Here is a 22,857-nt window from a genome sequence, read left to right as displayed (position 1 = left end):
CAATAATTACTTTGAATGTGGGGCACCTGAGTGGCTCAGTTGGTTAAGCGGCCAACTTCAGATCAGGTCATGATCTCACAGTTGATGAGTTCAAGCCCTGCACTGGGCTCTGTGCTGATGGCTCAGAGCCTGGAGCCTGTTTCAGATTCTGTGTCTCCCTCTCTCTGCCCCTCCCCTGCTCACACTCTCTGTCTCGAAAAAATAAATAAATAAAACATTAAAAAAATTTTTTAAATAATAATTACTTTGAATGTAAAGTGAACTAAATGCTCCAATCAAAAGACATAGGGTGAGAGAATGGATAAAAAAACAAGACCCATCTATATGCTTCCTATAGAAGACTCATTTTAGACCTAAAGACACCTACAGATTGAAAGTGAAAGGATGGAGAAACATTTATCATACAAATGGATGTCAAAGTAGCTGGGGATGGGGGTGGGGGGGGGGGGCAGGGAGCACCTGGGTGGCTCAGTGAGTTAAGGGTCTGACTCTTGCTTTTGGTTCAGGTCATGATCTCACAATTTGTGGGTTCAAGCCCCACATTGGGCTCTGTGCTGACAGCAAGGAGCCTGTTTGGGATTCTCTATTTCCCTCTCTCTCTGTCACTCCCCTGCTGCCTCTCTCTCTCTCTCTCTCAAAAATAAATAAATATTTTTTTTAAAAAAGGAAGCTGGAGTAGCAATATTTATATCCTACAAACTAGACTTTAAAACAAAGATTGTAACAAGAAATGAAAAAGGGCACTATATAATCACAAAATAAACAGTCCAACAAGATATAAATAACAATTGTAAATATTTATTCACCCAACAAGAGAGCACCCAAATATATAAAAAAAATTAATAACAAACATAAAGAAATTCATTGAAAATAATACAACAATAATAGGGGACTTTAATACCCCACTTAAATTAATAGACAGTCACCTAAACAGAAAATCAACAAGGAAACAATGGCTTTGAATGACACATGGGACCAGATGGACATAACACATATATTCAGAACATTCCATCCTAAAATACCAGAATACACATTCTGTTCAAGTGCACATAGGACATTTTCCAGAATAGATCATATATTAGGTCATGAAACAGGCCTCAACAAATACAAAAAGACTTAAGTCATACCATGCACCTTTTCTGACCACAACACTATGAAACTAGAAGTCAACCACAAGAAAAAATGTGGAAACACCACAAATACACAGAGATTAAACAACATGCTACTAAACAACAAATGGGTCAACCAGGAAATCAAAGAAGAAATTTTTAAAAATACATGGAAACAAATGAAAATGAAAACACAATGGTCCAAAACCTTTGGGATGCAGCAAAAGCAGTCCTACAAAGGAAGTTTACAGCAATACAGGTCTACCTCAAGAAGCAAGAAAAATCTCAAATAAACAACCTAACCTTACATCTAAAAGAGCTAGAAAAAGAACAACAAACAAAGCCTAAAGCCAGCAGAAGGAAGGAAATAATAAAGATTAGAGCAGAAATTGGGGCACCTGCGTGGCTCAGTCAGTTAAGTGTCCAACTTCGGTTCAGGTCATGATCTCACAGTTCATGGGTTTGAGCCCCACATGAGGCTCTGTGCTGACAGCTCAGAGCCTGGAGCCTGCTTCGATTCTGTGTCTCCGCCTCTCTCTCTCTGCCCCTCGCCTGCTCACACTCTGTTTCTCTCTCTCTCAAAAATAAATAAACATAAAAAATTTTTTAAAAAAGATTAGAGCAGATATAAATGATATAGAAATGAAAAAAAATAAATAAATAAAGAACAGATCAATGAAGCCGGAAGCTGATTCTTTGAAATTAACTTCTAGCCAGACTTATCAAAAAGAAAAGAGAAAGGACTTTAATAAATAAAATCACAAATGAGAGAGGAGAAATAACAACCAACACCACAGAAATACAAACAATTATAACAGATTATGAAATATTATGCCAATAAATTGGACAACCTAGAAGAAATGGATACATTCCTACAAACATATAAACTACCAAAACTGAAACAGGAAGAAATTGCAAACTTGAACAAATCTATAACCTGCAAAGAAAGTGGCTCAATAATCAAAAAAATCCCAACAAACAAAAGTCCAGGACCAGATGGCTTCATAGGCAAATTCTATCAAACATTTAAAGAAGAGTTAATACCTATTCTTCTCAAACTATTCCAAAAAACAAACAGGAAAGAAAGGACAACTTCCAAATTCATTCTATGAGGCCAGACCTACTCTCATACCGAAATGAGATAAAGACACCACTAGGCGCACCTGGGTGGCTCAGTCAGTTAAGCATCTAACTTTGGCTCAGGTCTGATCTTGCAATTCATGAGTTCGAGCACCGCATCGGTTTCTCTGCTGTGGGCACAGAGCCTGCTTCAGATCTCTCTCTCTCTCTCTCTCTCTCTCTCTCTCTCTCTCTCTCCCTCCCTCCCTCCCTCCCTCCTTCCCTCCCTCCCTCTGCCTTTCCCATGTTCTCTCTCTCTCTTTCTCAAAAAAAAAAATTAAAAAAAAAAGACACCACTAAAAAAGAGAGCTACAGCTAAATACCCCTGACGAACACAGATGCATAACTTCTCAATCAAATATTAGCAAACCAAATCCAACAATACATTAAAAAAAATCATTCACCACTATCAGGTGGGATTTATACCTGGGTTGCCAGGGTAGTTCAGTATTTGCAAATCAATCAACATGGTAACCCACATTAATTTTTTAAAAAAAGGATAAGAACCATATCATCATTTCAATAGATGGAAAAAAAGCACTGGACAAAGTACAACATCCATTCACGATAAAAACCCTCAAAACAGTTGGTGTAGAGGGAACATACCTCAACATAATAAAGGCAACATATGGAAAACTCACAGCTAACCTTATCCTAAATGGGGAAAAACTGAGAGCATTTCTTCTATGGTCAGGAATAAGACAGGGATGTCGACTCTCACCACTGTTATTTAAATAACAATACCGGAAGTCCTAGCAACAGCAATCAGACAACAAAAAGAAATAAAAGGCAGCCAAATCAGCAAGGAGTAAGTAAAACATTCACTATTTGCAGACGACACCATACTTTGTAGAGACCTAAAGATGCCACCAAAAAACTGCTAGAACTGATAAACGAATTCAGTAGAGCTGCAGGATACAAAATCAACATACAGAAATCTGTTGCATTTCTATATACCAATAATTAGCATCAGAAAGAGCAATTATGGAACCAATCCCATTTACAACTGCACCAAACACAATAAGATACCTAGGAATAAACCTAATCAAGGAAGTAAAAGACCTGTACTCTACTCTCAAAACTATAAAATACTAATGAAAGAAACTGAAGATGGGGCGCCCGAGTGGCTCAGTTGGTTGAACTTCTGACTCTTGATTTCAGCTCAGGTCATGATCTTATGGTTTGTGAGATGGCGCCCCGCATCGGGCTCTGCAGTGACAGCTCCTCCCCTGCTTAGGATTCTCTCTCTCCTCTCTCTGCTCCTCCCCTGCTCGCTCGCTCTCTCTCTCTCCCTCTCTCTCTCAAAGTAAATAAACATTTTAAAAAAGAAAACAAAATCGGGGCACCCGGGTGGCTCAGTCAGTTGAGCGTCCAACTTTGGCTCAAGTCATGATCTCGCGGTTTGTGGGTTCAAGCCGCACATCACGCTCTCTGCTGAACACTTGCTCAGAGCCTCGAGCCTGCTTCAGATTCTGTGTCTCCTTCTCTCTCTGCCCCTCCCCCACTCACACTCTGTCTCACTGTCTGTCAAAAATAAATAAATTTTTTTTAAAACTTAAAAAAAGAAAAGAAATTGAAAATGACAAAAAGAAATGGAAACACACTCTCTGCTCATGGACTGGAAGAACAAATATTGTTAAAATGTCTACAGTGTCCAAAGCTGTCTATACATTCAATGCAATCCTTATCAAACTACCCATAGCATTTTTCACAGAGCTAGAATGAACAATCCAAAAATTTGTATGGAACCACAAAAGGCCCCAAATAGCCAAAGCAACCTTGAAAAACCAGAGCAAAGCCGGAGGCATAACAATTCCAGACTTCGAGTTATACTGTAAAGCTACAGTGACCAAGACAAAATGGTACTGGCACAAAAACACAGATCAATGGCACAGAATAGAAAACACAAAATTGAACCCACAATTATATGGTCAGTTAATTTTTGACAAAGCAAGAAAGAATATCCAGTGGGAAAAAGACAATGTCTTCAATACATAGTACTGGGAGAACCGGACAGTTACACGCAAAAGAATGAAACTGGACCACTTTCTTACACCATACACAAAAATAAATTCAAAATGGATTAAAGACCTAAATGTGATACCTGAAGTCATAAAAATCCTAGAAGAAAACACAGGTAGTGATTTCTTTAACATCAGCTATAGCAACTTCCTTCTAGATATGTCTCCTGAGGCAAGAGAAACAAAAGCAAAATAAACTATTGGGATACATCAAAATAAAACCTTCCGCACAGCAAAGGAAACAATCAACAAAACTTAATAAAAGGCAACCTATGGAATGGGAGAAGATATTTGAAAATGACATATCAGATAAAAGGTCAGTATCCAAAATCTATAAAAACCAATCTCAACACCCAAAAAATAAATAATCCAATTAAAAAATGGGCAGAAAACATGAACAGACATTTTTCTAAAGAACACATACAGATGGCCAACAGACACATGAAAACATGCTCAACATCAGTTATCATCAGAGAAATGCAAATCAAAACTACAAGGAGATATCACCTCACACCTATCAGAATGGTTAAAATCAACACAAGAAACAACAGGGTTTGGCGAGGATGTGGGAACTGTTGGTGGGAACACAAATTCTTGCACTGTTAGTGGGAAGACAAACTGGTCCAGCCACTCTGGAAAACAGTAGGGAGGTTTCTCAAAAAGTTAAAAACAGAACTACCCTAGGGGCGCCTAGATGGCTCAGTCGGTTGAGCGGCCGACTTCGGCTCAGGTCATGAAATCACGGTCCATGAGTTCGAGCCCCGCGTCGGGCTCTGTGCTGACAGCTCGGAGCCTGGAGCCTGTTTCGGATTCTGTGTCTCCCTCTCTCCTACCCTCCCCCATTCATGCTCTGTCTCTCTCTCTGTCTCAAAAAAAAAAAAAAAAATAGAACTACCCTATAATCCAGCAATTGAACTACTAAGTAATTACCCAAAGAATACAAAAATACTAATTCAAATGGATACATGCACCCTTATGTTTATAGTAGCATTATCTACAATAGCCAAGATATGGAGACAGTGTCCATGAAGAATGGATTTTTAAAAATGTGGTTATATAGGGGCGCCTGGGTGGCTCAGTCGGTTAAGCGTCTGACTTCGGCTCAGGTCATGATCTTGCGGTCCGTGGGTTCAAGCCCCGCGTCGGGCTCTGTGCTGACAGCTCAGAGCCTGGAACCTGTCTCAGATTCTGTGTCTCCCTCTCACTCTGCCCCTCCCCCACTTGCACTCTGTCTCTCTCTGTCTCAAAAATAAATAAACATAAAAAAATTTTTTTTTTTTTAATGTGGTTATATATAGGGCGCCTGGGTGGTTCAGTTGGTTGGGCGGCTGACTTTGGCCCAGAGCATGATCTCATGGTTTGTGAGTTCAAGCCCCATGTCAGGCTCTGTGCTGACAGCTCAGAACCTGGAGCCTGCTTCAGACTCTGTGTCTTCCTTTCTCTGCCCCTCCCCCACTCACATTTTCTCTCTCTCTCTCTCTCAAAAATAAGTAAACATTAAAAAAATTTTAATAAAATAAAAAAAGAAAATATGGTTTTATACACACACACACACACACACACACACACACACACACACACACACTGGAATATTACTCAGCCATGAAAAATGAAATCTTACCCTTAGCAATGGCATGGACAGAACTACAGAGTATGATGCTAAGTGAAATAAGTCAGTCAGAGCAAGACAAATATCATATGATTTCACTCATATGTGGAATTTAAGAAACAAAACAAATTAACAAAGGGGAAAAAAGAGAGAGAGAAAGAGGCAAATCAAAAACAGACTCTTGGGGTGCCTGGGTGACTCAGTCAGTTACGCGTCCAACTTCAGCTCAGGTCATGATCTCATGGTTCGTGAGTTCAAGCCCCACGTCAGGCTCTGTGCCGACAGCTCAGAGCCTGGAGCCTGCTTCAGATTCTGTGTCTCCCTCTCTCTCTGTCCCTCCCCTGCTTGTGTGCTCTGTCTCTCTCTCAAAAATAAATAAACGTTAAAAAAAATTTTTTTTTAAACAGACTCTTAACTGTAGAGAACAAACTGATGTTTACCAGACGGGAGGGGCTGGAGGCATGGGTTAAATAGGTGATGGGGTTTAAAGTGGGCACGTGTGATGAGCACCAGGTGTTGTATGGAACTGCTGAATCACTGTATTGTACACTTGAAACTAATATTACACCAAAAAAAAAAAAAAGAAAAAGAAAAGAAACTAATATTACACTGTATGTTAACTAACTGAAATTTAAGTAAAAACTTTAAAAAACAACGTGACCAGTTGAGAGAACCCACATATGGCATGTAAATACTAGACTGACAAAGCAGGAGTCAAGGGCATAAAAAGTGTTTATTCATACTGACCTCCTTCTTTGTCAACTACCATGCAAATGTCTGGGTTTCATAACATAATCATAATCATAGAATTAAACTTCAGCTGCTGAAAACAAAATAATCCATTACATTTAACTTCAGCTGTAATAAGCTAATTGACCTGTGTCTGATAGCAGCATGTCACATAACAGTGACTCTTGGGAAGAGGCTTTGTCCTCACTGGCTTACCAGATTGTGTGGGTATCCTAACTTAAAAGGAAAAAGAAGGCTCTAGACCTTTCCCAGGCTGACCTGCAGGGTCAAGCAGGCTGCATTTGTTCCAATGGGACACAGGTTGGCTCCCAGGGGAACTCAGAAATTATTTCCTAACAGTCTATGAGCCTAAATCAGGGGTTCTCAAACTTTAGTGCGCCTATAAATCAGCTGAGAAACTTGTCAAAATGCAAAATCCTATATCTCACTCCAGAGACTTTAGTTCAATAGGTTGGTGCACATTACAGGAATGAGTATTTTAAAAACCACCAGAGGGGCGCCTGGGTGGCGTAGTCGGTTAAGCGTCCGACTTCAGCCAGGTCACGATCTCGCGGTCCGTGAGTTCGAGCCCCGCGTCGGGCTCTGTGCTGATGGCTCAGAGCCTGGAGCCTGTTTCCGATTCTGTGTCTCCCTCTCTCTCTGCCCCTCCCCCGTTCATGCTCTGTCTCTCTGTCCCAAAAATAAACGTTGAAAAAAAAAAAAAAAACCACCAGAAGGTGATATAGGTAATCCAAAACCCACACTTGGAAACACCCTGGTTATTCCAAAGCAGCTGGGAGGGGTCCTCGTACTAGAAAGGAGCCTGGGTTTTCTTCATGTGACTAAAACTTGCACGGTCAAGAATTAAATTCCAAACCAGGATGAGAAATGGGTAGGCATTTGCTTCCAAGGAAGATCGAGGTGACTCGGCATGAATGGAGCAATGCATATTCCAGACAAACATAGAGAAGTAAACGGTCCACAATCTCCCTCTCCCAGAATGGTGATACTGGGTAAGGCAGCAGCAGCATTAGATGCTGTGTGAGAATAAACCATTCACTCAATGGGTGAAAAACAGCACAGGCAGAGGTTCTAGAGAGCCCTGCAACCCTGAGCAGGAATTACGCAGCACCAAACAATCATTTTCAAGAATAAATTGTCTCCTTTCTTCCTACCTTTGCTTGTCTAAAGGTTTTGAGTTTCTTGAGGACCTACCTTCCTAATGGAAAGTCTCACCCTCTCAAATCACACCACCTGGCTCAGTGATTCTCGATAGCAAAGATTTGAGGTTCTTCACCAAGAATCCTAAATCCTTCAAAAAAGCATGTCTGCCAGCCGTGTCTCTGAGCTCTGCCATCGGTAGCTTCTCCAACCCCTTTCCTACCCTTCTTGAGGATGTAGACCTTTGCAATGCTTTGACATGCTTTCGGTTGCCAGAATCTTGTCCACTCAGTAAGCTTCCAGATCATTAACTATTAATGAGGCAACTAATGGCTTATAATCAATAGTCACCTATTGATGACTAATCCTCTGGATTAGTTAGGGAACTGGAACTCCAAGTAAGACCCTTACCTTCTCTGCTCTTTAATGTCTACCCCTCATGGCACACTGCCAACATTCCTGGCATTGCAAGGTTTAGGGCCTCTGCACCTCCAAGATGGAGACAATCCAGAGAGCAATTCTGCCTCCTCCACAATCCCTGCTTCACACCCAGGAAAGCTACAATGAGCCCACGCTATTTTCCTCATTGTCCCCAAATGGGGGAATGCTAGGGTCCCAAGAGGTTGAAATTGGAAACTTCTGAATAGCTTTCAGTGGTATGTAAGCTCCCTGAGGGCAGAGACTTCATATGATTCACTCCTACATCCCCAATACCTAAAGCAGTGCCTGTCCATGGCAATGGACATAGTAAACAAATGTCCATAGTAAACAAATGATACTAGAAAGAGCTACTCTCAGCATCTGCATAAACCTTCCATGGGCTAGGCCTAAGGCACATCCCCTCAATCCTCCATTTACAGTGGCATGCAGGAACCTGACCCCAGCTTGGGAGAGCCAAATGTAAACATCCCTTCCCAACTATCCACGTCATTGGTAGCTTGGCCACGGTGGGAGTATCTATGCCATGAAAACTGGCAAACACAACAAATCAGGGCTTTCTCCAGACAAAGCCAGTTGTTAAATACTTACCAGCCCACCACGGCCCTTAAGACTTACAAAGTCTCTTTTCTGTGGACATAAAGGCAAAAAAGAATTAAGCTGAGTTTTTGAAGGCTCCAAGCTAGAAAATAAAGCAGTATTTGTCAACTTATTTTGTAAAAGTACCAATTCACACCAGTCTGTGATCCAGGCTCTTGCCGGTCTATATGGGAGAAATCACATGAAAACTGAAGGGGTTCCCCTCTGATGACAGTCCCCATTTGCAGAAAGTTACAGTTAATGAGAGTTGACTGAACAAAGACAAAAATCTGACAACAGGGGTGAATGGAAGGCTGAGGAGATGAGCCTTAGGCCCAACCCACTGGCAGTCTGTAGAAATGCTAAGCATAGAATTCTTGGAGAGGAGCAGTATAGAAACATATACCCTGATTTTGACTGCAATTTATACTTTTTATCTTATTTTCAAAGGTATTTATAGCATTTACTATGTGCCAGCCACTAGTCAATTTGCTTAGCAAACATTTACTCATTATTCTAGCTACGAATACCACACATGCACAAGTATTCAATATAACCCAGACAAAAGAAACTCTACTGGCCCTGACCCTTTTGTTAATGAAAAACCAGAAACTTAAATCTGCTCACCACCCACTTAATGGCTCTGGGTTTGTTAATGGTAAGAACTGGCACTAAGGTCCACGGAACCACGGATGGCCTTGACTAGATCTCCTTCAGGGCCCCAGACTAAATGTGGCATACATGTCCCTTCAGATATACAACTGTGGAGTTTACTGGAATAAGACAGAACCCAAGGGACAGGAAGCAGTCAGTGTTGCTACAGTCCTTCTCCTTTTTGAAGAGGTAGAAAACTGGATTAGAAAACCTTTAAGTTTTTTGTATGACACCTTAGCGAGGCTGCAGGGATGGCCACTGCTCTCCAAGCTCCGCCATGCCGCCGAAGGAAAACAACAAGAAGAAAGACGCCGGAAAGTCAACCAAAAAAGACAAAGACCCAGTGAATCTGGAGGCAGGTCCAAAAAGAAGAGGTGGTCCAAGGGCAAAGTTTGGGACAAGCTCAATAACCTGGTCTTGTTTGACAAAGCGACATATAACAAACTCTGTAAGAAAGTTCCCAACTATAAGCTTATAACTCCAGCTGCTGCCTCTGAGAGACCGAAGATTCGAGGTTCCCTGGCTGAGACAGCCCTTCAGGAGCTCCTTATTAAGCTGGTTTCAAAGCATAGAGCTCAAGTAATTTACACCAGGAACACCAAGGGTGGAGATGCCCCAGCTGCTGGTGGAGATGCGTGGACAGATCCCACCAACTGTTTATTTTGGAAAAGAAAACTTCATTAAATGAAAGAAAAAAGAAAGAAAGAAAGAAAGAAAGAAAGAAAGAAAGAAAGAAAGAAAGAAAGAAAGAAGGAAGGAAGGAGAGGAGAGGGGAGGAGAGGAAAGGAGGAAGGAAGGAAGGAAGGAAGGAAGAGAGAAAACCTTTTCTTCCAGCTTTGTAACCATGATGATAATAATTAGAAAACAAAACTACAAAGCCGGTTTTATTTATGTGTTCAGAAATTACACCACTAAGGGGCGCCTGGGTGGCTCAGTCAGTTGAGCGCCTGACTTTGGCTCAGGTCACGATCTCACAGTTCATGGCTTCGAGCCCCACGTCGGGCTCTGTAGTGACAGCTCAGAGCCTGGAGCCTGTTTCGGATTCTGTGTCTCCCTCTCTCTCTGCCCCTCCCCGACTCACGCGCTCTCTCTCTCTCTCTCTCTCTCTCTCTCTCTCTCAAAAATAAATAAACATTAAAAAGAAATTATACCACTGATAAGAAATTATCTTCCAAACCCTGAACTTAGTATTGACAATAAATAACAAAATTTTCTCATAGAGTAACTGATATGTCAGGATCGTCTCCTTATGCTATTTTTGAGCCAAAATAGGTTATAGCACCAGAATGAGACTAAAATACAATATTGGGTGGAAGTTTTCAATCAAAGAGAAAAACAATAGTCTACCTAAACCATTTAAGCTATCAAGAGAGACCGATTCTCAAGCAGCTTGAATTTTGGAATTCAGGCACATAAAACCATTATTTAATTTTCTTGCCAATCTATGGTCTATATCCTTCTACTTTATCAGAAAGTTAATCAGACTGTCTCTTGAGCCCATACTATGTGCTACCACTGGACTAGATGCTACAGGAAAAAAGAAAGTATAAAGCACAATCCGCACCCTTAGAAATGAGATTTACTTAGATAAAGAGAGAGAGAAGGCCTTCCACGCAGGAGGAACAGCACAAAGAAAGGAGAAATAGGCTATGAGAGAAGGTTAAGGAGACCAATTTCTTACAGCAAGAAACCATCTTGGGTAGATAGGGTAGAGTCAAGCAGAAAAGTTGAAGCGAATAGAAAACGCAAGGGAGAAACAGGTAAGTAACACAACTTGATAAAGCTGTGGTTAGAGAAGCCGGCAGGGTATGGGGAGGAAGGAGAGATGGTGAGTTTCTATTGGAACTTGTGTATTTGCCATTGCAATGGGTTAAACCCTGTCCCCCTAAAAAGATATGTCCAAGTCCTAACCCCAGCTCTTCCCGGCTATGAATGTGACCTTATTTAGAAACACGATCTTTGCAGATATGGTCAAGATAAGATGAGGCCATACTGGATTAGAGTGGGCCTCAAATCCAATGACTAGCGTCCTTTTTAGGAGAGGACACACACACAGAACAGACACAGGGAGGAAGGCCATAGGAAGACAGAAGCAGAATCTGGAGCAGCGTGGCTACAAACCAGGAAATACCAGTGATGTGGGAGCCATCACGAGGCAGGACAGAGGCACGGACGAGGTGCCTCCAGGGCCTCCAGAAGGAACCGACCGGTGGACACCTCAATTTGAGACTTCTGGTTTCCTGAACTGTGAGAGAAGAAACTTCTGTTATTTTAAACCACTCAGTTTGGGCTAATCTGTTACAGCAGCCCTAAGAAACTCATGCAGGGCATCTGGGTGGCTGTCGGTTAAGCATCCAACTTAGGCTCAGGTCATGATCTCCTGGTTTGTGAGTTCGAGCCCCGCGTCAGGCTCTGTGCTGACAGCTCAGAGCCTGGAGCCTGCTTCAGATTCTGTGTCTCCCTCTCTCTCTGCCCCTCTCCCGCTCATACTCACTCTCTCTCTCTCTCTCTCTCTCTCTCTCAAAAATAAATAAACATTAAAAAAATTAAAAAAAAAAAAAAGAAACTAACGCAGCCATGTTCTATACAGGAACTGTGTGAAAACGGAAAAAATCAGACGTGACATTTCATTATTCCCTGATTCATTTATTAAAAGTACCATTTTATGCCTTCTTTTGAGGTGGCTCACAGGCCTCAAATTATATTCATTACACTGACAATTTGGAGTATCAAGAATATTGATCCCTCTCTGTCTCTCTTACTTCTCTCATCAGCCCATTCTCATATAACTGAAACACACATTAAATTCACAGAGCTGTGAATTACAAGCTTTGATACTAGATGAAAACCAATACAGATATAATGACCAGTTAGGCCAAGCTTTCCACCGCCTGCAGTAATTTCCTATTAGTTTGTTCTTTAATTCAAAGAATTGCTTTTAAAAAACACAACACTGTTTTCCACTCTACCTTTCACTTTCATACATACATTTTTAAGGCAGTTTTCAAAAACAAGAGCATTAGGCTAGATGTTCACACATACAAATTCTGTCTCACAATAAACACACACCACTCAATAAAAGTTTATTTTCCTTTTTTTTTTTTTTTAAACAGATAATGGAGGTGGTTGAGCACTTAATTATATGGTATGGACAATGGATATGTTAAAGCAAAGACCAAAACCATTAACAATATTTGCCAGTCATTGTGCTATGTTCTTTGCATATATTAACCCATATCCTCCTACCCTTAGGATATAGATAAATAAGAAAACTGAAGCTCAATTACATTATTTATCCTTCACTCTATTTTGGTTATCAAACACTTCAAAAACCACTATTAAAAATGTACAAATAAAATTCTGTAACACCCTTCCCAAGAAACTATCCCATGAAAATAGCAAGTTGGACAAAGATTTTTTTTTTTTAATTAAAAGATCTTTATCACAGCACTACTTACCATGGTTTTAACCAAGAAACACCACAAATGTCCAAAAATATAAGAACAATTAAATGATTGGGGTGCCTGGGTGGCTCAGTGGGGTAAGCATCCAACTCTTGATTTCACCTCTCGTCATGATGTTACGGTTCAGAAGTTCAAGCCCCACTTTGGGCTTTGGGCTGACAGCACAGAGTCTGCTTAGGATTCTCTCTCTCTCTCTCTCTCTCTCTCTCTCCCTCTCCCTCTCCCTCTCTCTCTGCCCCTCCCCTGAGAGAGCATGTGCATGCTCTCTCTCAATAAATAAGTAAACTTAAAAAAAAAGTTGATGGGGCGCCTGGGGGGCGCAGTCGGTTAAGCGTCCGACTTCAGCCAGGTCACGATCTCGCGGTCCGTGAGTTCGAGCCCCGCGTCAGGCTCTGGGCTGATGGCTCGGAGCCTGGAGCCTGCTTCCGATTCTGTGTCTCCCTCTCTCTCTGCCCCTCCCCCGTTCATGCTCTGTCTCTCTCTGTCCCAAAAATAAATAAACGTTGAAAAAAAAAAAATTAAAAAAAAAAAAAAGTTGAGAAAATGATTAAATAATTAAATAATTTCATGAACATAAATATGAAATGGGGCTTTCAAAGAATGTCTACTGATAAGAAAGTGCTCATATGTTATATGAACATTCATTCTTCATAACTTTCTAGGCTTTCAAAATTCTTAACTATTTTACAATGAGAAAAAAATTATTTTAAAAATAATAAAAGCTAGCCCAAAGACAAAATGCTAGCAAGTGGCTGAATGAGGGCTTACACTCAGAAATATGTGATTCTAGGGGCGCCTGGGTAGCTCAGATGGTTGGGCATCTGACTTCGGCTCAGGTCATGAACTCACATAGGGCCCCACCACTGGCAGCATGGAGCCTGCTTGGGATTCTCTCTCCCTCTCTCTCTCCCCCTTCTGTGCTCTCTCTCTCTCTCTCAAAATAAATAAATAAACTTAAAAAATTAAACATAAATAAAATAAAAGGAACTATCTGATTCTTAAGCCCTGGGGCCCACTAACCGATACTAATCTTATCTAAAATCCTATTTTTATCCCAGGAACATTATTTTCAAAAGAGAAATAATTTGGCACGGGCAAGTACTATTTCACAAAATAGACTATTATGACTATAGCTGTGGGTTCTTGGTTTTGTGGCACAACCTACCAGACACACAGTTCAGTTCAAATAAATGTATTATGCTGAAAGGCAACATACACCGAAAGAGTCATTACCCAGAGACAGACTGACCGGGAAATCAGGGAAGAGAATGGAGACCAGAGCTCCAACTCAGGTATTTCGGCTAGAAAGTAATTCATCCACAGTTCCACCTCCCTGGAGAAAAGGAAATGATATGAGTACATGCTATATCCTTAATGAAGCTGACAATTCTTATTCTCTTTTGCATGCCTTTCTCTATAGTCACAGGAACACAGGACACAATGTGACCCAGCAGGCACAAAACTGCACCATAAAAAACAATTCCTTAAGAAAAGCAAAGGTTATTTCCCACATTGAATTTTAAATATTTCACGTATTTTATATTTCCTCCACACACATTTATAGAATACCTATTATGTTCAAAGGATTAAGACTTATCTCTGAAACACACACATTAAGATCATTTGGCAAATAAGGTTTCAAAACTATTGCCCTTCAATCTCCACCTTTCACCATCCCTTCGTATATCTGCAAGTGTCATAGCAACGACACATCTGGTGGCAAATTGCATTTGTTGCCTGAGAGATCATAACCACAGCTATGGGACATATTTTTAAATTTTATTAAAAATTTTTATCTGATGTGAGTCTAGTTTCTTTTGGACTTCACTTATTTCAAGTCCTGAGCCTCTCTAGTTTGAATAATCAGCTAATAATCCATCAAGTCCTCAGTGTTTGCATCTTTTCAGGCAGCTCTCCATCTGTATTCCCTGCTACTATCAAGGAACCCCAATTAGTTTAGTGATTTACAAGAGGCTCCTCTCTAAGCCAGCAAGTGACCTTGTCTGTTACTCTGCACCCACGGGCAGGCAATGCAAGACGCCGTCAAGGTTCTGAAGTATCATCTGAAAACCTCACTGTTCACACTGTCTCTGTGGACCACATTAGTGAAAATATTCTCATCTGATAAAACTTGCCATTTTTATTTTATTGCTTCGTTCCCATGAAGCTATGTCAATGAACATTGTACAGGTCAGCTGGAATAATTCACACATGATAAACTAATTAAAAATATTTTACCTCAGGGCGCCTGGGTGGCTCAGTTCGTTAAGCCTCCGACTCTTGATTTTGGCTGAGGTCATGATCTCACGGTTCGTGAAATCAAGCCCCGCATGGGTCTCTGCGCTGATAGCATGGAGCCTACTTGGGATTCTCTCTTTTCCTCTCTCTCTGCCTCTCCCCCATGCACATGCTCCCTCTCTCTCTCTCTCTCTCTCTCTCTCTCTCTCTCTCTCTCAAAATTAAATAAACTTAAACAAAATAAAAGTATCTTCCCTCTTCATTTAGAGAGTGATGAGTATTAAGTATGCCCTTTTTAAAAAATAAGACTTGGGGCGCCTGGGTGGCGCAGTCGGTTAAGCGTCCGACTTCAGCCAGGTCACGATCTCGCGCTCCGTGAGTTCGAGCCCCGCGTCGGGCTCTGGGCTGATGGCTCAGAGCCTGGAGCCTGTTTCCAATTCTGTGTCTCCCTCTCTCTCTGCCCCTCCCCCGTTCATGCTCTGTCTCTCTCTGTCCCAAAAATAAATAAACGTTGAAAAAAAAAAATTTTTTTAAAAAAAATAAGACTTATGGGGGCGCCTGGGTGGCTGAGTCGGTTAAGCATCCAACTTTGGCTCAGGTCATGATCTTGCAGTTTGTGGGTTTGAGCCCTGTGTCAGGTTCTGTGCTGACAGCTCAGAGCCTGGAGCCTGCTTCGGATTCTGTGTCTCCCTGTCTCTATGCCCCTCACCTGCTCATATTCTGTCTCTCTCTCTCTCTCTCTCTCTTTCTCAAAAACAAATAAATGTAAAAAAAATATTTAATAAGATTTATGGTGACTTTGCCAAGTGACTTTGTATCCTTAAAATCCTTCAATACAACCGACCACCATCATGTCAGGTAAATACCTCCTTCCAATAATTCTACAGTTATAGCTGCAGCCTAAAGGGGGAAAAGCACCAATACACCTCATTTCAATCATTCTTGAATTATACAAATAACAAATATAAATAGAGATATGAACTTAAGTTTCTTTTTTTTTTAATTTCTTTAATGTTTATTTATTCTTGAGAGAGATTGAGACACAGCATGAGTGGGGAAGGAGCAGAGAGAGAGAGGGAGACATAGAATCTTTAGCAGGCTCCAGGCTCTCAGTTGTCAGCACAGAGCTCGACACGGGGCTCAAACTCACGAACCTCAAAACCATGACCTGAGCCGAAGTCGGACGCTTAACCGACTGAGCCACCCAGGCACCCCTTAAGTTTCTAAGGAGAGAGAGACAGAGCGAGAGCGAGAGAGAGAAAGGAATATCTGAAGAATGAGGGAAATTAGCCAGGTACTAAGGCAGGGGAGAGCTTTTATGGACAAATAAACAACAAAAGCAAAGGCAAGGAGACTGGAAACAAAATAATGTGCCCTGGAACAACAAGTAGACTGGAATTCCTGGAGTGTAAGATGATTGGGCTGGTGAAGGAAATAGGAGCCAGGTTGTGGAATGTCACTATAAGGAGCCAGAAGGATTGGGAAGCCATGGAAGGGTTTCTAAGAGGAGAGTGACATGATCAGAGTCGCTGGTTGAGGAATAATCAGGAGCGACTAAAATGGAAGAATGAAATATAAGGCTATTCTCCCAAGAAGTCTGTGAACAGAAGAAGAAAGGCACTATAAGGTGAAAGATACAAGAAGGATGGGGCAAAGGAGCCAGTGGGAGTAAGAGACACTGAAAATAACGGAACGAGGGAGATAACTGTTGGAGTATACAGATGCTGATGAGTTTATAAGTGTTGAAATAAGAGACCTCCACCAGAGATCTCCTTCCTGCTCTAGCAGAGCACTCAAATCTAGACCTGTTACCGAGAACACCAAGTCTTCTAGTTCCTACCTACACAGCGTGAATAGTTTGAGGACCGACAGCACCTAGTAGTTTGTTAGAAAGGCAGAATCTCAGGCCCTATCCCAGACCTCCTGAATCAGAACCTGCAATGTAACAAGACCCCTAGCAGATTCACTCACACATTAAAGTCTGAGAAGCTCTATTCCAGACCAACTCTGGAGAACTTTAAGGAATTATGGAGAAGAGGAAAGGAACCAGAAGACTGGAGACATGGAAAAGAGGAAGAAGAAAAATATAGCAAAACTCATCTTGGCCAACCTGACATAGAATTATTGACGGGAAGGCCAGAAGTAATCACTGGGAGCCAGCCCAGATGTACTAAGAATCAATCATACCAGAATCTCCTTATTTTCTTCTATCAGTAAGCCTAGGAGATATAGTAGACATGATATACCTGGCTTTCAGTAAAATATCTGAGAGGGTGTCTCCAAATGTTTTTGTAAACAAGATGAAGAAATATAACCTGAGAGTTCTAGTTAATAACTTGTTAACAATTATTCCAAAAGGGTTTTTGAATAGTAAATTCAAACTAACCTCAATGACCAGATCACTAGTCACAAGATCTCCAACCTTTTCTCCCTATACCATTCAATAATTTGTTTGAGAATTTAGATGAATGATGAATTTAAAAAGATGATAAAACCGAAGTACTCAGCTGAGCTCCTAAACTGAATCAAAACAAGAATGATGAAAAAGAAGCATAACAGCAGTACATGAAATAAAAGCTTGGGAGTTTCAGTAGATGTTCAATTCAATATGAGTCGACATACTGACGTTAACATGAAGTTAACAGCGTACGTGAGTTCAATTCAACCTATATGCCAAACTCCCCAACAGCGCAAGACTCATGGTAAGATTATAAAGAGGCAGGGGCACCTGTGTGGCTCGGCTGGTTAAGTGTCCGACTTTAGCTCAGAGCATGATCTCACCGTTTGTGAGTTCGAGCCCCGCAGTGGGCTCTGTGCTGACAGCTCAGAGCCTGGAGCCTGCTTCCCAGTCTGTGTCTCACTCTCTCTCTTGCTCTCTCTCTCTCTCAAAAATAAAGATTAAAAAAAAAAAAAAAAGGTTACAAAGGGGCAGCTAAACTAGACTTTTGCATTCTATATCTTGAGACAGTACACAAAGATCCCACAGTCAAAATTAAAGATACCTAATATTAACAATAAAAAGGCCTAAGAAGCACACCAAATTGCAGTGGAGTAGACTTTTAAAGCTGCCCAACTGCTCCCTTGTTGTTCGTATTCTAACAAGAGATTTGCACACCACAATACTCTCCAAAGCCAAATGGCCCTGAATTGGTCCTTCTGGTCACTCACTTGCCCCCTCTGTTCTCCTTGGTGCCAGGCTAAAAATGACCCGTAACTATATTATGTGAACTCCTATATCTAAACTGCCTGTGGTTCTTTTGATAAAGACTTAGTTTCCCAGTTTGGGACTCTTGCTGCACATATACTGGATATTTGGAGGATACACTTAGGCTTAAAACATTTCAGGGACACTGGAAAGTCCACAGTGGTGGCACGTGGGTGGAATTTCAAGACCTCAATTATAGAGGCATCAAGAAGTCCCAGAAGGGGGAGCCTGGGTGGCTCAGTTGGTGAAGCATCCAACTTTGGCTCAGGTCATAATCTCCAGGTCCATGGGTTCTACCCCATGGTTGGGCTCTCTGCTGACCCCTCGGAGCCTGGTACCTGCTTTGGATTCTGTCTCTACCCCTTCCCCGCTCACACTCTGTCCCTCTCTCATAAATAAATAAAGATTTAAAAATTAAAAAAAAAAAAAAGTCCCAGAAGAAAGTAGAGCACAGCACGACCAAAATGGCTGATGGCAAAGCAGCCAAAGACACTAGGGGTGAGTATATGACGAATCCCCATGAGATGGTGCAAATTGTCTACATTTTTGGTTTCAATCTCAGTGGAAATTCTGAAAAAGTGTCTTGAGTCTGCATAGAATAATTAGGATGACTTTGTGTTTGCCAATTTACGTGGCTTCGGACAGTTCTCTCATGTTTCTTTTCTTTTTTTTTAATTTTTTTTTCAACGTTTTTTATTTATTTTTGGGACAGAGAGAGACAGAGCATGAACGGGGGAGGGGCAGAGAGAGAGGGAGACACAGAATCGGAAACAGGCTCCAGGCTCTGAGCCGTCAGCCCAGAGCCTGACGCGGGGCTCGAACTCACGGATCGCGAGATCGTGACCTGGCTGAAGTCGGACGCTTAACCGACTGCGCCACCCAGGCGCCCCTCATGTTTCTTTTCGACAGTCAAGTATTCCAGCTGAACCTCATAATGAAACATTAGGTGGAGAGGCAGAGAACACACACGTACAAGGGAGGAGTCACATAACCCTCCACGGCTTTTATAAAAGGGTCTGTCTCAAAAGGCAACTGTCAGAAACCCCCCCTCTTGCCTTTTTAAATAAATAATTCTGTTATTACCTATAGGATATATATTGAGATGGAGACGGTCAGCAAGGGAGGAATTAGGAAATCAGATTACCTCATTCATAAAACTTTAAGGTAAGTTCCTTTTTCTAAGTCCGATTTGAGAAGAGGCTCGGCCTATTCATAATTAGGGTATGTATTCTCTCCACGGTACCTTCAGACCTTAAACAACACTTGCCATTAAAAGATGGGTGGGTAGAACTGGTACCAAGAACACCAAAATTAAATTCCTACTCCCCCCCCAACAACTTTCTTTGCAAGAGTAAGTCTGAAGGCAACGTTATTACTCCCCTAGAAGTTGGGGAGGGGTGGGGGGAATGTCTTCTAATGGTTCAAGCACTTACCTTAAATAACTAGTCGTCTCCCTTCTATAACCTGGGAGTGTGCATGATGCCCACCTGTCATGTCCACAGACTAAGAAGTCAGCCAGGCATCCCTTAGATCAATGTGTAAGTGTGAAACACCAGCATCAAAATCACAGAAAGTGTTCATTAAAAATATAGACACTCAGGACTTTAAGATACAAAACAGATGAACCTAGGGGAAGGGAAGCAAAAATAATACAGAAACACGGAGGGGGACAAAACATAAGAGACTCTTAAATATGGAGAACAAACAGAGGGTTACCAGAGGGGATGTGGGAGGGGGTATGGGCTAAATGGGTCAGGGGCACTAAGGAATCTACTCCTGAAATCATTGTTGCACTATATGCTAACTAACTTGGATGTAAATTTAAAAAATAAATTAAATAGGGGAGCTTGGGTGGCTCAGTTGGCTGAGCATCCAACTTTGGCTCATGTCATGATCTCACAGTTAGTGAGTTCAAGCCCTGCATCGGGCTCCGTGCTGGCAGTTCAGAGCCTGGAGCCTGATTCAGATTCTGTGTCTCCCTCTCTCTCTCTGCCTCTCCCCCACTTGTGCTTGCTCTTTCTCTTTCTCTCTCTCTCTCTCTCTCAAAAATAAATAAGTAAACTTTTTAAAAAATTAAATAAAAAATTAATTAAAATTTAAAACAAACAAACAAACAAATAAATAAATAAATGAAAATATAGACACCAAGACTCCATGTCTAACCCACCAAACGAAACTTCTGATGGTGGAACTCAGGAATCTGCATTTCTTAAATTTATTTTTTAAAGGTTTATTCATTTTTTTCAGAGACAGAGAGAGACAGAGTGTGGGAGGGAGAAGGAGCAGAGAAAGAAGGAGACACAATCTGAAGCCGGCTGCTGTCTCCGATCTATCAGCACAGAGCCCGACGTGGGACTCGAACTCACAGGCTGTGAGATCATGACCTGAGCTGAAGTCAGCCGCTCAACCAACTGAGTCACCCAGTAGCCCCAGGAATCTGCATTTTTAACAAGTGATCTTTATGCACCGGAGGTTTAAGAATCTCTGCCTCACAATTACAACCACAAAGAGAGGCAGTAAACCCATCACTGAACAGCAGGGCCAGGTTAGAAGCTACCCTTCCTAAACACCTGATGTGATCCTCACTAGCTAGAGCCCACTGACTTGCTACTAACCAGAAAAATGATTTGGTGCTCTTCAGAGAAAAGTCCCATGTACTCTTAAGAATAACAGCATCCCACAGAGAAACAGGCAGTTAACTCTCTAGCCCCTAATCCTGACCTTCACATGGGCTTCATTTTAGGGCTTCTGATAATTTGTACAATCATTGCTGCTAAAGATTTGCAGCCTTGGGAGAAGGCCACGGAAACAACGGGACAAATACAATAGGTGCTATTCTCATCAGTGAGAAGGTCTGAAAACCAAAATTTGATTATTTTGTCTCTGCTTGAGTCTCGCTTGAACTCTATGTTCCTGGAAATTAAATTCACACTTAGGTGGACTTCAGAGAGTTATTCTTTCCTTTCCATTTAGCAGCCGTGGGAAGTGTTTCTTGCCCTAAGAAACTGCCCAGGAAGCCCCAACAAAATGTAGCTGTAATTAAAGGTGCAAATGAGCACACAGGGATACCCAGGGAATCAAGGAGTAAATATCTCAGACCCTCTAACACAAAGCAGAGATGTCCTCAAACATTCTCGCTCAGAAAATACAAAATCACTATTAATACAAGGCATTCGCTCAATTACTTTACTTGGAACAAGTAATAAGTTACTTGATTCAGAATTTTGTTTGGCAAAGGCACAATGACCTGAAATTACCTCAGTCAATGTTACTTTGGACTTCCTATAAGAGTCATCTGATGGAATAATTGAGAAAGAAGGCAACAGTATCATTCACCATTCCTGCCCTTAAGAAACCAGTTACTGGCGGGGCGCCTGGGTGGCGCAGTCGGTTAAGCGTCCGACTTCAGCCAGGTCACGATCTTGCGGTCCGTGAGTTCGAGCCCCGCGTCGGGCTCTGGGCTGATGGCTCAGAGCCTGGAGCCTGTTTCCGATTCTGTGTCTCCCTCTCTCTCTGCCCCTCCCCCGTTCATGCTCTGTCTCTCTCTGTCCCAAAAATAAATAAATGTTGAAAAAAAAAAAATTTTTAAAAAAAGAAACCAGTTACTGGCCTTGCGGCTTAGGGTGAAATTTCAGGGGCCATGTCATGCAGGAGTTGGGGGGTTAGGGGGGAAGCACAGTGTCTCATACACAGAGCTTAGAAGTCATGGTGATGGGCCCTGAAAAACTGGATGAGAAGATTCCAAAATGTTTCCCCAACAAAAACAGTTGCAGATGTCAAAGAGGTATGAGCAAAACTGCTTCATAATTTTTAAGTAGAAAAGAAGTATTTCTAAATTAACATACTATTTAGTCACTGGAATTGGGAAAATTTTACCAAGGCATCAAGATACCATAAATACCAGAGTAAGGTATCAGAATAAGATGCGAATTTTTCAAAGTTATGGTTCAATGGGTACAACACTTGAACTATCACCTGTCTGGAGTGTATACAAAAATAGACAGAGAGCTATGGGTGGGCACCGAGTCCTACCCACCAAGAAGAGAAGGGAGGGCATTGCCCATCTTTCCTCAAGCCTAGTGAGTAAGGGGGGGTTCAGCAAGCCCATGCAGACAGCTTTGATGTGTGTCCTCTGCAATCGGGGCTTATAGTGAATTATGACTAGTTCCTCTCTGAGAAACTTAAAGGGCCAGAGATGGGCTGATGAGTACTCAAAGAAGCTACAGGGGGCAGCCTGCACTCTCAGAATTCATCCTATGTGTTCCCTTGTACCAGGTGAGGGCCAAGGAGTGAAAGCAATGGCCTGGGGTCACGACAGTTGTCCAAGAGGGCCACCTGCAGGGACAAACAGCCCTCAACAGAGAGAAGCTGGAGGTCCAGCAGCATTCAAAGGACCAAGGACAGAGTAAGCTACCAACTATGAATATGGGAAGGCATCACCACTATCAAGGGACAAGTGACAGTCCAGAGAGTATGAACCCACTTACACCAGGATACATCTTTATGGCTTTTTTCTGGCCCTCCTACATCT

At 41.8% G+C, this 22,857-nt stretch overlaps 1 protein-coding gene and 1 pseudogene across 2 annotated transcripts in view; one reads left to right on the top strand and one right to left on the bottom strand.

Annotated features, from left to right (window-relative positions):
- Positions 1–22,857, bottom strand: part of GPR176 (G protein-coupled receptor 176) — a 127,732-nt gene that overhangs the window by 91,256 nt on the left and 13,619 nt on the right. The gene's annotated exons all lie outside the window — the stretch shown is intronic.
- LOC124508944 (40S ribosomal protein S25-like) lies at positions 9,697–22,735 on the top strand (annotated as a pseudogene).

This window comes from Lynx rufus, unplaced genomic scaffold (genome assembly GCF_022079265.1).
Source record: "Lynx rufus isolate CCGP_SWC_20201006 ecotype Redwood Valley unplaced genomic scaffold, mLynRuf1.p SCAF_13, whole genome shotgun sequence".
Taxonomy (NCBI): domain Eukaryota; kingdom Metazoa; phylum Chordata; class Mammalia; order Carnivora; family Felidae; genus Lynx; species Lynx rufus.
This window is presented reverse-complemented; position numbering and strand designations above follow the sequence as displayed.